We start from the raw sequence: 12963 nt of genomic DNA, 5'->3' as shown, positions 1-12963 counted from the left end.
TTAAAGTTACTAAAGCTAAATACACCCCAGATGGTTGTAGGCACTCTGGTATCATGACAATACTCCCTCCTTCAGAATATCCTTGTCCTCAAGGATGGTAATGTGGAAAGTGGGCTCGTACATGCGATAAGTCCTCCCAAGTAGCATCAGCCGGAGTAGTGTGAAACCATTGAATCAGTAGTTGTTGCACTGCTGTTCCCTGTCTAAAAATCTGGCGGGAGTCCAAAGTGGCAATTGGTTTGAGTATGATTTCACCCTCTGAATCCACCAATGGCAGTGAAGGAGCAGTAGTTGCAGAAGCGCCTATTTTCTTCTTCAACTGTGACACATGGAACACTAGGTGTATCTTGGAGTTTGGGGGCAGTTGTAGTTTGTAAGCAACTTCACCAATTCTTTGAAGCACAGTAAAAGGACTTTAATATCTGGCAGATAACTTGAAGTTCTTGCGCAGGGCCATAGAAGTCTGTCTATAAGGCTGCAGCTTCAAGTAAACAAGATCACCCACAAGGAATGACCTATCTGTCCTTTTCTTGTCAGCAAACCACTTCATTCTTTCATGTGCCTTATGCAAATTCTCTTTGAGAATGTCTAAAACAACATCTCTTCTTTGTAAATATTCTTCCACAGAAGCTACAGATATATTAGATGTTGTGGGGAAAGCTAAATGAGGTGGTACATACCCATATAGTGCTTGGAATGGAGACATCTTCAAGCTGGTGTGATAGTTGATGTTGTACCACCATTCAGCCAATGGAAGCCACTGAAACCATTGTTTTGGCTTATGGCTTGTCATGCATCTCAAGTAGCCTTCTAAGTAAGCATTAACTCTTTCAGATTGGCCATCTGACTGAGGGTGATAGGATGTGCTCATAGAAAGATGGGTGCCTAAAGTTCTGAAAAGTTCCTGCCAAAACTTGCTTGTAAAAACCTTGTCCCTGTCAGAAACAATTGAAGTTGGAAGTCCATGGAGCTTAAAGATAGTATTTAAAAATTCCTGAGCCACTGTAATGGCTGTGTAGGGATGCGTAAGACCAATAAAATGACTATACTTTGTAAATATGTCCACTACCACTAGTATAACATCTTTGTTCTGTGATTTAGGAAGGCCCTCAATGAAATCCATGTTAATGTGCTTCCAATCCTGAGCAGGTACTGGAAGTGGCTGTAAAAGTCCAGCAGGGTGTTGATGATCAAGTTTGTTTTGTTGGCAAGTCTCACACTGGCTGACCAACATCAAGTTGTCTTGCTTTAAGCCTTTCCAGTAAAAGTATGTTTTAGCTCTAACATAACTACCATGAATGCCAGAGTGACCCCCAATGGCAGGTGAATGAATAGAATGTAAGAGGTGTTGCCTCAAGTTAGAGTTGGTACCCACATAGATTCTTCCCTTGAACCTCAGAATGCCCTCCAAGTATATGAAGTTAGGGACTGCAGATAGGTTAACCAATATATGTGGAATAAGAGTAGAGACCACTGCATCATTGGTGTAACTATTGATAATATCTTGAGTCCAAGCTGGAGTAGGTAAGGCCATAGCACTACAAGTTGATATGGAATCAGTATGAGGAAGTCTAGAAAGAGCATCTGCAACTTTGTTATCCAGCCATTTTTTGTAATGAATGGTGTAGTCAAATCCCAAAAGCTTGATGAGCCATTTTTGCTGCAGTAAGGTGGTAATCTTCTGCTCCATAAAGTACCTAATGCTCTGCTAGTCAGTATTGATGATGACCATTTGAAGATCATCATTTGGTGACCAGTGAGATAGTGTCTCCATTTGGTCACTGCATTAACCACAGCCAGTAACTCCTTTTCATAAGTGGATAACCCTAAAGCTTTGGGCCCTAAGGGTTTGTTGTAGAAGGAAATTGCTCTACCATCTTGCATAAGAACAACACCAATGCTTCTAGAACATGCATCAGTTTCTACTACAAAAGTTTTGGTGAAGTCAGGGAGGGCAAGGACAGGAGTGGTGCACATAGCATTTTTAAGGGTGTTGAAAGCATCTTCAGCTGAGGGAGACCACAAGAATAAATTCTTCCTTAATAAGTTTGTGAGAGGTGTACTGATATTACCATAGCCTTTCACAAACTTCATATAATAGCCTGTGAGGCCCAAGAAACCTCTTAGCTGTTTAACAGTAGTAGAAACAGGCCAAGACTACATACAAGCAATCTTCTCAGGATCAGCAACCACTCCATTTGAAGTAATAATGTGGCCTAGGTACTCTAAAGAATCTTGAGCAAAACAACATTTAGAAAATTTTACAAATAACTTGTGTTCCCTGAGCAAGGAAAGAACCAAGGAGAGATGTTGAACATGTTCTTGGATGTTGGAGCTATAAATCAATATGTCATCAAAGAACACAAGAACAAATTTTCTCAAATATGGACCAAATACAGAGTTCATAAGTGCCTAGAAGGTGGCAGGTGCATTGGTTAGTCCAAATGGCATAACCTTGAACTCATAGTGGCCCTTATGGGTTCTGAAGGCTGTCTTATGTATATCAGGTGCATGAACCCTTATTTGGTGATACCCTGCCCTTAAATCCAACTTAGTAAATATTCTAGCTCCATGTAATTCATCCAATAACTTATCAATAATAGGTATAGGGAATTTATCTTTGATAGTGATGGAATTTAGCTTTCTAAAATCAACACAAAACCTCCAAGTGTTGTCCTTCTTTTTCACCAGAAGGATTGGGGAAGAAAAAGGGCTATGACTATCTTGAATAATCCCATTTTTGAGCATTTCTTGTACTAAGGACTCCACCACTGACTTGTTTATATAAGGGCATTTATAGGGTCTGAGATTGACATGTTGGGAATCTGGTTTAAGATTGATTTGATGGTCTAGAACTCTTGGTGGTGTAATTGTATTGGTTCCTCAAAAACATCAGAAAAGTTGTGGAGCAACTCCTGAATTGGTGTGGGTATGGGAGCAGGTGGAGGAGTCATTGTAATAGAAAAGAATTGCCCCACTAGAGTTGGAGTATTTTTCTTGATAAAGTTTTCATAGCATTACCACTAAGTAGCATGAGTGTGGGTTTTGTAGAAGTACCTTGCAGAGTAATTGCTTGAGCCTTGTGAATAAATGAAATAGATAGCTTGGCCAGATTAAAGGTGACATCCCCAAGTGTTCTCAACCAATCAGCACCCAAAACTATATCACACCCTCCCAAAGGAAGTAATCTTAAATCTATAGCAAATTGTTGTTGGTGCATTGTCCACTGTAGTTGTGGACAGATCCCAGTACTTGTGGTCTTAGCTCCATTGGCCACATTGACCAACATGTGAGCAGTTGGTTGAACTTCACAACCCAATTGAGTTGCTAGGGCAGAGTCAATGAAACTATGAGTACTTCATGTGTCAACTAGAACAGTGACGACTCTTTTCTTAATGAATCCTGGGATCCTAATGGTGTCAGGATTGACATTGCCAGTAAGGGCATGGAGAGAAATCTCCATATCTGAGACAACCAGTTGATCTTCACTAGGATCTTGAGGAGGTGAAGGTTCCATATCATCTGCTTCATGATCAGCTACCATCATAAATAATTGTTGGGATTTACATCTATGGCATGATTGGTATTTTTCACCACAATTGAAACAAAGGTCTTGTGTTCTTCTTTTACCCATTTTCTCATAAGTGAGTCTTCCTATGGGTGGTACATAAGGGGTTTTAGGTGGGGGTCTAGAAGTTTGAGAGATATGTGTAGATGGAGAAGCACCCATTGTGGAAGGAACTGTAGGTGTTCTTGGTGGTGTAAATTTGGTGTAAGTGAAAGTGGTGGGTGTTGGTTTATATGGAATGGTTTTTGAATTTGAGGATTGTGAAGAAAGAGCTAGCTCTTGTAGTCTAGCCAAATAAAATGCTTGAGCAAGGGTGGTAGGTTTGTGCACATGCACAGAGCTCTTCAAAACACCCTTTAACCCACTAATAAAGCTCAACACAAAGTAGTCTTCAGTAAGGTGAGGATTTTTACTCAACATTAATGCTTTTAACTGCTCAAATTGCTCAAAATATTCTTCAACAGAGGTAAGCTGAGATAACTTGTTGAAACAACCCACATAATTATCATTTGCTAGATCCTCAAAAGGATTACAAATAGCTTATAGAAAAACAGGCCAAGAGATGAATGTTTTACCAGTAAGGAAATCCAGAAACCAAGAATCAGCTTTGCCATCCAAGTATAAAGATGCAATTTCAGTCTTCTGCTCATCAGGAGTTGAGTGGATCTGAAAAAATCTTTCACACTTGCGGATCCAGTTACGAGGATTTCACCAGTAAATCTAGGGAAATCTAGTTTAGGAATTTTAGAGAAGGTATTGAAATTGCTCTTGCGATGGGTGTTGTTGAACCTTCTTCAGAGTTAGGTTCAGGTGGATCTGGTGGTGTTTTAGATAGAACTTGAATAAGAGTGTCAAACTTAGCTTGGTTTGCCTCAGAAATTTTAACCAAGGAAGCAAGTAAGGTATCTTGTCGTTGAGCGGCTGCCTTACGATATGCTGCATCACGAGTGTGTAGATCTGTAAGATTTTTGATGAGTTGAGAAAGTTCACGGGTGGTAGAATCCACATCTTTGATAGTTGGACCAGTCATGGCGTAGAAAAAGAGAGAGGAATCAACTGGGTGATACCAAATGTAATGTACTGAGTCATTCTGTGATGTAATAAGAGAGGAGAGATTGTTCTATAAGCATTCAAGTAACTCAGTACCACTGTACTGCCTCCATTAACTTAATTCTGATGATCACAACAATTCCGGGTACAAGCTTATTTAAGAGAAAGGTACCTAACGAAACCCTAAGCAACTCGGACTGCACGCGTGCCAGACTTGCATCCGTACAAGTAAAACTTAAAGCAGAATTAACTGAAAGTAAAAACGGCTGATTAAAGTTACTAAAGCTAAATACACCCCAGGGATGGTTGTAGGCACTCTGGTATCATGACAAAATACTTGAAAGTATCCTTGTCACAAGACCAGAGAACCACTGAAAGCTTCACCAAATCAATGAGTTCAGCTGCAGTCTTGTGTCTATGGCCGAAAACTCGATCATACCGTTCCTTCCACAAAAGCCAACAAACAGTATAATGCAAAATATTCCAGACTTCTTTCCCTCACCCTTTAAGAACATTATTGGTCCAGGCATCAAAGAGCTCTAACAATGTTCTTGGCATAGGCCATGAAATTTTAAAGGCCTTAATAAAGTAATTCCAGATTTCAAAAAAACAAAAACAAATTAAAAGCAACACATCTTGATTGTTCTCCACCTTGGTAGAAATCGCTTGTTTGGCGAGTAAATTGCACCTTGGCAGAATTCATTTGTTCAGCAGAGTCGATTTACGTCCTAGTTTTTACACAAACAATACTTTTTATCAGGGTCCCCAGAACAGTTTGGGTGGGAAAACAAGAATAGAGCGTCAGAGTAGCTTGGGTTGGAAAACAAGTATAGAGCAATCTGAAAACTCAGATAGGATCAGGGTGTATAAATTTCCTAAACGTATGGAAAAAAACTGAAACGGGAAAAGTGCCTAGAGAATTTGGTCCTAAGGCTGTGCACAGACAAGATTAGCAGGTGAAAATCTTATGGACATTTGCTACTATGCATAAAACCATAACTACAAAATATTGGTCTTTGCAGCCATTGTAACCAAATAACTCCCAATAGAAAATGTCACAATAGCGACCCCAATTTCACAATCTTTATTCAACTTGACAACTACGAAAATTGTACTGTAATATCTTTATAAACAGTCTAATTGTACCTGAAGCATATGGAATCACAGCATGCAGTAACACCCTGTTATTTAAACAACTGAAATTTCAGATGCACCAAGGTATCATTAAACTCCAACCAAAAATTTCAAGTACCAGGTCTGATAAGAGACAGAACTTAAAAATAAGAGAAAAAGGATTTTCTGCTGGAAGAAAACTTGATGCAAATTTCCATATCTTCTTTCAAGCTTCAGCTCCATCCGAACGCAATGCTATAGATGAAACGGTAAAGGATTTCATTAGGAACAGTAAATTCAAAAATGAAGGAATAGAAAATAAATACCTAAACGTTAACAAATGCACAACGCACAAGTAGAATAACTGCTACCGCAGGTAAATAAGTATGCATTTGTATGGAATTATGTAGTTATCAGAAAGCAGGCACAATGGCAATGGCATGTATGATACCACGTCTTAAGGGCTGACATAATTTATTGGGAGGAGGCAAACAACTAAAACAGGTATTTCCTTTTTCTCATTTCAACCATGTTATATGTCTAAAGTAAAATAAGACAGACTCAAGACACCACCATTCTAGTAGGATGGCAGGCACCACCGGAGCAATGGATCAAAATCAACGCAGATGGAGCGGCAAGAGGCAACCCCAGACCAGCAGGAGCAGGATGTGTATGCATATCACACACTGGACAGGTAATCATAGCACTATCAACACCATTAGGGATAACTACATCGATATTGGCAGAAACATGGGGATTACTAGTGGCAGCAAGAGTAGCACGACAACAACAATGGCAAAAAGTATGGTTCGAGGCTGACTCTCAGGCACTGATACAACTAATTCGCAACCAAAGTAACAACCAACCATGGTACCTGGAGGAAATCCTCAAGGAAATAAGGAACCTAATAGAAGGAATAACACAAGTGGAACTAACACATGAATATCGTGAAGCAAATCAAGTGGCGGACAAACTAGCAAATGAGGTAGTAGAGCATCAACAAGAACACCCTACTACATCGGCAACAAGAATTTGGGACAACACTTGCCCAACGTTTATCTCTAATATTGTACTTGATGATAGAAATGGGGTAAAATTCATCCGCATTGTAAGAACTGTAATATCGTAAGTTAGTAATGAAATAAGGTTCCCCGACCGAAAGGGGGTTCCCACTTCAAAAAAAAAAACACTAGACTTTGGGCCCGTGCTACGCACCGGGCGGACCCTCATTTTTTTTTTACCCATATTTTTGAGTTGGTGTGATGTGGCTTCGCCTTTGAGTTGGTGTGATGTTTCTTCGCTTTGCATGGTCATACATTTTTTATTAGGTGTTGTGTGGGATTCACCCCGCCACGTCACGATATATTTTTGATTAGGTGTGGCCCGGCTTTGGCTTCGCCTCGCCTTATCCCGATGTGTTTTTGATTTGGTGTTGCACGGTTTTGCCCCGCCTCGTCGTGATACATTTTTGATTAGGCATGGCTCGGCTTTGCCTCGCCCTGTCCCGGTGCATTTTTGATTTGGTGTTGCACGGTTTCGCCCCGCCCCGCCTGATGCCTTTTTGATTTGGTGTGGCTCGGCTATGCCTCGCCCCGTCGCTTAAGATTTTTGATTTGGTGTGGTTCGGCTTCCCCTCGCCCCGTCACTTACGATTTTTGAGTTGGTGTAGCTTCACCTCACCATACATATACAATTATTAGAAATTATAATTTGATCTGAACTCCAAACCATTATTGCTCTATGAGAACATGTGTACAAATACCGCTACCAGAGTGATATCATGCCTGTGTCGTCGAATGCAATTTCTTCCATTAACATAACTCAGGGTGATCCCACGGTCAATAAAACCCATTAGATTAGATCCAACTGAAAAAAGTTATCCTTCAAAAAAAAAAAAAACTAAATAATTAATCTAGACAATCTTAAAAAGCAACGATCCAATTGCACTTGAAATTTTTTTGAACTACATGAGACTGGTGTTGGTATCACTTCAGATTACCGAATATCTTTTCATAAACAACTGCGTTTTCTATACATCCTTGATGGCTTCGGCTTGTAGTCCTCGAAACTTCAAACGCAACTGGCCATGAGAGAAAACAGGTTCATCTAAATAAATGGAAACACATCTTCAATGGAAACTGCCTCCTATGTAGAATGAGTGAGAGTTGCGATCGCCTGCATTACATTCCCACTTCTTTAACGATAATTCTAGTCCATTGCACAAATCCTGGATGATCAATATTTCTGAGAAGCATTATGAAAAACCAACTTAATGTGACATCTTGTGTCTTGGCATGCCTGATATTTGTAATCCATTTAGAAATTTCTTAATGTTCAACACCACTGCTTCTTGGAAATTGTACGATTGCGGATTGATTGAATCTGCACTCAACAATTCATACTCTTCCGCAGGTGTCTATCATATGATAATTCACCTCTTTTACACTTTGATTAGTTGGTGCTAAGATAATGAAGAATACCGAATGGTTTTGTGTTAGCAGTATCGCCACCTTAGAGTGTCATCACATCTCTCAAAGTTTTATCCAGTGCCTCGAATGCATATCGATTTTCCATGAGAGATTCATCCCATATAATTAAGTTCGTCTTTTTTTAGCAGCCCGGTAAGTTCATCTCATCCAGCCTTATAAAAATCTTGAATCTGGAACGCGTTGTATGGCCACCGGAAAGTGATATATATGCAATACCCGTGGAATGAAATGATGGTCAACATGTATACATTTCGCACCACTGTATTGAAGTATGCATTACCAAATTCGCAAAAGAAATAAATAACCCAACGCACATCAAGAATGAGGAAAGGGGAATAAAACAAAAAAAAAACATAGGGATGGAAACACTACACCTGAAGTTGCAACAACCAAACTATCTCGGATCTCGCACGCATCGAAGAAATAATGGTTTTCCCTCAGCCTGCCAAATTCTTCCTAGAGTTCCGATTTGTTGTAGACTTGTAGTATCTCCTTCATGATTAACGAATTTCCAAATCCCTCATGCTTGATATATCAGGGTATCGTATTTTCTGAATAGGAATTTCCTGGAGCGAACCACCATTTTTTTCATCAAGATCTCTCTATATCCTGGAGTATGAAATTTCTAATTTATTTAGTCTAAGCCTAAAATCATTGCAGGGGACAAAGACAAAAGAAATTTAAATGCATGACAAAGGATAATTCTGGACTGATTTTTCAAAATCACCTTACCTTCCTTCACTCTTCCAAAATGCCTACTGTCGCGAAGATCCAGTTACAGCTGCTTTAACTTAATGTTAAAAGCACGACTTACTACATCAGGCTGATCTCTTAGTTGTCAGTGTACTCTTCCATTCTTTACTTCAAGAAAGCCGGGAATAGGTAACTCAATGTTTACCTCTCATAGCCAATTGACCCCCAAGGATAACTGATAGGAATTCCCAAAACTTAATTGGCTCCATATTGGTGATAAAGTAGGCCTGCAAGCACGAATCATATTTTAAAGATGAAGTATATGCCAGAACATAAACTAACAATGAACCCGAAACAAACTAAAAACTGAAAACACTAACAAAAAGAGTAACAACCATAATTGACCAAAATCTAAAAAATTTATTACACATAATCAAAGGGAAAACTCATGGGCCTGCCACTCCCGTTGGTTTAAGATTAGTTTTGGTATTTGTTCACTATCTTTTACTTGGATCCCAAGAGCCAAGTTCATCTTTACAACTACTTCAGCATCTATGTATACATATTACTATTTATTAATCATAAATTGGCACAATCCTCTTCATTCTTTTCCATAAAACCTGAAATGGAAATCATAAGATAGCCGAAACAGTAATCAGTATACAGGCAGTCTAAATGGTAGCCAAAATTGTTAACCATAGTTTGATGAAAGCAATGAGCGAGAGGGACGCGAATTAGTTAGTCCTTTTACCACTATGTTTTAAACAAATCTTCTGCACAAATCACGGGCCAATTCTTAGTAAAAAATTGACAGCTTATGCGACTGTCAAGCGCATATGCATAAAATACAGTGTGAACCTTTCGTTAAGGGACAGTGGATAAAAACAAAACAATTGTCATCTTTGAGCTGATGATTATTGTGACAACTCTAACCTCCACAGAATAGATCTCTACAAAAAAAAAATCAGTGCAAAGCAACTTATTGTGTCTCAGAGATGCTAAGAATGTATGTATATCAACACATATAATTTTGAAAGTTATCAGTAATTAGAATAAGAGTAAAATCACCTTGAATGGGTATTAGGGTTTCTCCGTAACTTATCTTGGACAAAAATCGTACCTGCAAAATTTTTTTTAAAAAAAATAGGGTTAGGATTTATTGCTTCAGAGAAACAAACACAAAATTGAATCTGTTTGCAATCCAGTGTATCAAAAACCCAAGCTTTCCTTCAATCGACGAATTCCTACAACACAAACACAAAACCCCTTCTTCAAATCTTAAAAGAAAAAAAAAGAACAGTCTCAAAACCTCAATCAACAACAAAAGAAGATTAAAAGAGAAACCCCCAAAACTATCTACTCTCCGTCTCCATCTCGCGAAAGAATCAAAAAAAGTAGCACTTAATCACAGAAGAAAATCGAGTGGTGAGTTCGTGAAGAGACTTCAAAGAAAACTCGAGTACAAGTTTTTCTCTTTTTTTCTTTTATGTTTACGGGAAGACTGTTTTTTCGTTTTTCATTTTGTTTTTTCATTAAAAACCGGTATTTACTGTTATATTCATATAATTCAAAAAAAAAATGGAATAGAGCAACTTTAAGGGGCGGGGACGCTCACCCAGTAATAAATATTCTCACCGCACAACGCACGGCCTGATATGACTTACGAGTTTAAAGGGTTTGACACGACAGACGGACTCTATTGGCATGGAATATTAATTTTCATTTCTCTCCACCTCTGACTTTCTTTCCCCAACCACGTCAGTAAAGGAGTTGGCAGAAATATGTATCCCCCAAAAACGAAAACACCAATCATCACCCACATTCATAGTCCAGATTTTTCACCCAACCTACGCGGCATTCAGTAATTCGTACATGATTTCGTTTGGGTACCACACCAGTCATTCTAGGGTTTTAGAATCTTTAGACAATGAGTAGTGCCTCCCCTCCACAAAACAAACCTTACATTTATCCTACACACAGATACCTAAAATTCCGCTTTTTACTTTTAACATTCACGCCCCAAGTCCTCTACAATCTCTGTGCTTCAGCTGCTTGGTCATTTGAAGTTCATAATCATATGGTCCAAAAAATAAGGCATGCATAGTTTTTGTAACACTGTAATCATGATACAAGGAAGAAATATGGATTCCTGTACTTCTTCCTACTGAAGTAGTCGATGACACATCTTGCAGATTTTTAACACACCACCAAATCTACAAACTCATAATACCTCTACACTTCTGATAGGCAGCAAAACCAGGACTTTAAGTTCACATTCAGTAGTCCATTTTAAATATATCACCTCTTCTCTATGACCTAAGAACCCTCTACATGTTATGCACTTTCAAGTATGAACTCGCTGGATTACTCTGTGTGTTGAAACCACGACCAAGGTGTGACACCTAACCCCACTAACCAGTTAAAACATACAAAATATATATGTTCTGATTTCAGCTTGGAATCCAAGATGTGCCCTATTTTCTTGATCTAAAGCATCTAAGAAATCGGGGTAACATCTCGGCCGGTATCGGCCTACATCCCGGATGTACAAGTGACAAAATCGGTTAAACATTCGGGCCAGTAACTCGGTCTACATCCGGCGTACACGGATTTGGGTCTGGAACTTAGCTCCGATACCATGTTAAAATTTGCGGGCATCTAATTCAAAACCAATTAGCCATGAGTGAAGCGATCCTTTCGTATTATATTTAAATTAATTAAGCGGATACTAGGGATGTTGGACTGTTTTCCTTTCACAACCTAATACCAATTTCTATCCAAGGTTTCCATCCACAGAATACATGTACAGTGGTTGACAAAACATCTACTCTATCTACAGACTATAAATAAGGTGCTTGTCAAATACCTATAAAAATGTTTTAATTCAGCAACAAATAACAGCAAATTGGGATACAAATTAAACCACGCCCAGTTCATCAAAAACATGAAAGCATAAATCCTAAAATTCCAATGTCCAAAACTTATGTTAAGATATATTCAACAACAGGATATAATAACAACTCGACTAAGCTTACGAACATAGTTAAACTCATCAGATTTTTTCATACTAACAGTTATGGTACATCTAAATCATCCAAACCCTAACATAAACTTTCATACTAGATCTGAAACAAGGATCTTAAAAATCATCAAAAACACTAAAAAATTCAAACCATACTACTAACCATGCTCCACTCATGACTAGGTACTCTTGGATTATGCTCATTATCGAGGCCATAAGAGTCGTTAGATGCAGAGGGGTTCGATCTCCACCGTAGTAAAAGTTTGTATTTAAATTAGTTGTATACAGGGGTTTAGCGGAGTTGGATCTAGCAGTGGGGCTAGTCCAACTGGCTGGATTTGGGTAGGGGCCTGGGTCCGACTTTAGCCTATCAAAAAATAAAAAAAATAAAATAATAACAGAACAAAGAGAAAAGGTCCCATGACTCCAATGGAATACCTTTATTTATCCCGGCTAGTTTGGGGCCTATTGTGATTATTTGAGGCCTACGATTACAAGACAAAAAAATATATATTTTGAAGTAAAATGGATAACCTCTTATCCAACTATTTTATTATAAATGGCAAAATTACCTCTAATTAATTAGTGCTAGTTTGGTGATTAAGTGATGTTTAATCAAGTTAATTTTGAAATCAACTGTCATTAATTCATCAGCAAAATGTGAAATTTTTTTATTTCTTTTTTGAAAAACTCAGAACCAGAATCGGTTGATGTTAGTGAAGTTGTAGACCGATTCTTGGTTGGGTTTTTTCATTTGACGAAGAAAACCCAGAATCAGTTTTTGTTAATGTCCACATAGACCGATTACTATAAACGGAGTTTATAAAAGTCCACATGATCCGATTGTTATATATTTTCAGAAACAAAATATTCATTACATAGTTTAGGAAATTAGTGCATTACATATATAGGACAATTCAGTATGCCAATTCTAGAATGAGACACATCAAATGTTCGTCAATGAGCCTCCTTGCACGACGGTGCAATACCGCATATTTCTTGTGGTGAATGAACTTGTTTTCCCCATT

General features: G+C 38.5%; 1 long non-coding RNA gene across 3 annotated transcripts; it reads right to left on the bottom strand.

The window, feature by feature from the left end:
* Nucleotides 1-7520: 7520 nt before the first annotated feature.
* LOC113297754 lies at nucleotides 7521-10397 on the bottom strand. 3 transcript variants are annotated; one of them, XR_003333649.1, is made up of 5 exons: nucleotides 9982-10397; nucleotides 9341-9533; nucleotides 8953-9200; nucleotides 8595-8829; nucleotides 7521-8479 (listed from the first exon to the last, which is right to left on the bottom strand). It is a non-coding gene; the product is annotated as an uncharacterized LOC113297754 (long non-coding RNA). The 3 variants fall into 3 exon arrangements; XR_003333650.1 differs by lacking the exon at nucleotides 9341-9533 and having other exon boundaries at nucleotides 8948-9200; XR_003333648.1 differs by lacking the exon at nucleotides 9341-9533 and having other exon boundaries at nucleotides 9982-10392.
* Between the last annotated feature and the right edge of the window lie 2566 nt (nucleotides 10398-12963).

Source organism: Papaver somniferum, chromosome 7 (genome assembly GCF_003573695.1).
Source record: "Papaver somniferum cultivar HN1 chromosome 7, ASM357369v1, whole genome shotgun sequence".
Taxonomy (NCBI): domain Eukaryota; kingdom Viridiplantae; phylum Streptophyta; class Magnoliopsida; order Ranunculales; family Papaveraceae; genus Papaver; species Papaver somniferum.
This window is presented reverse-complemented; position numbering and strand designations above follow the sequence as displayed.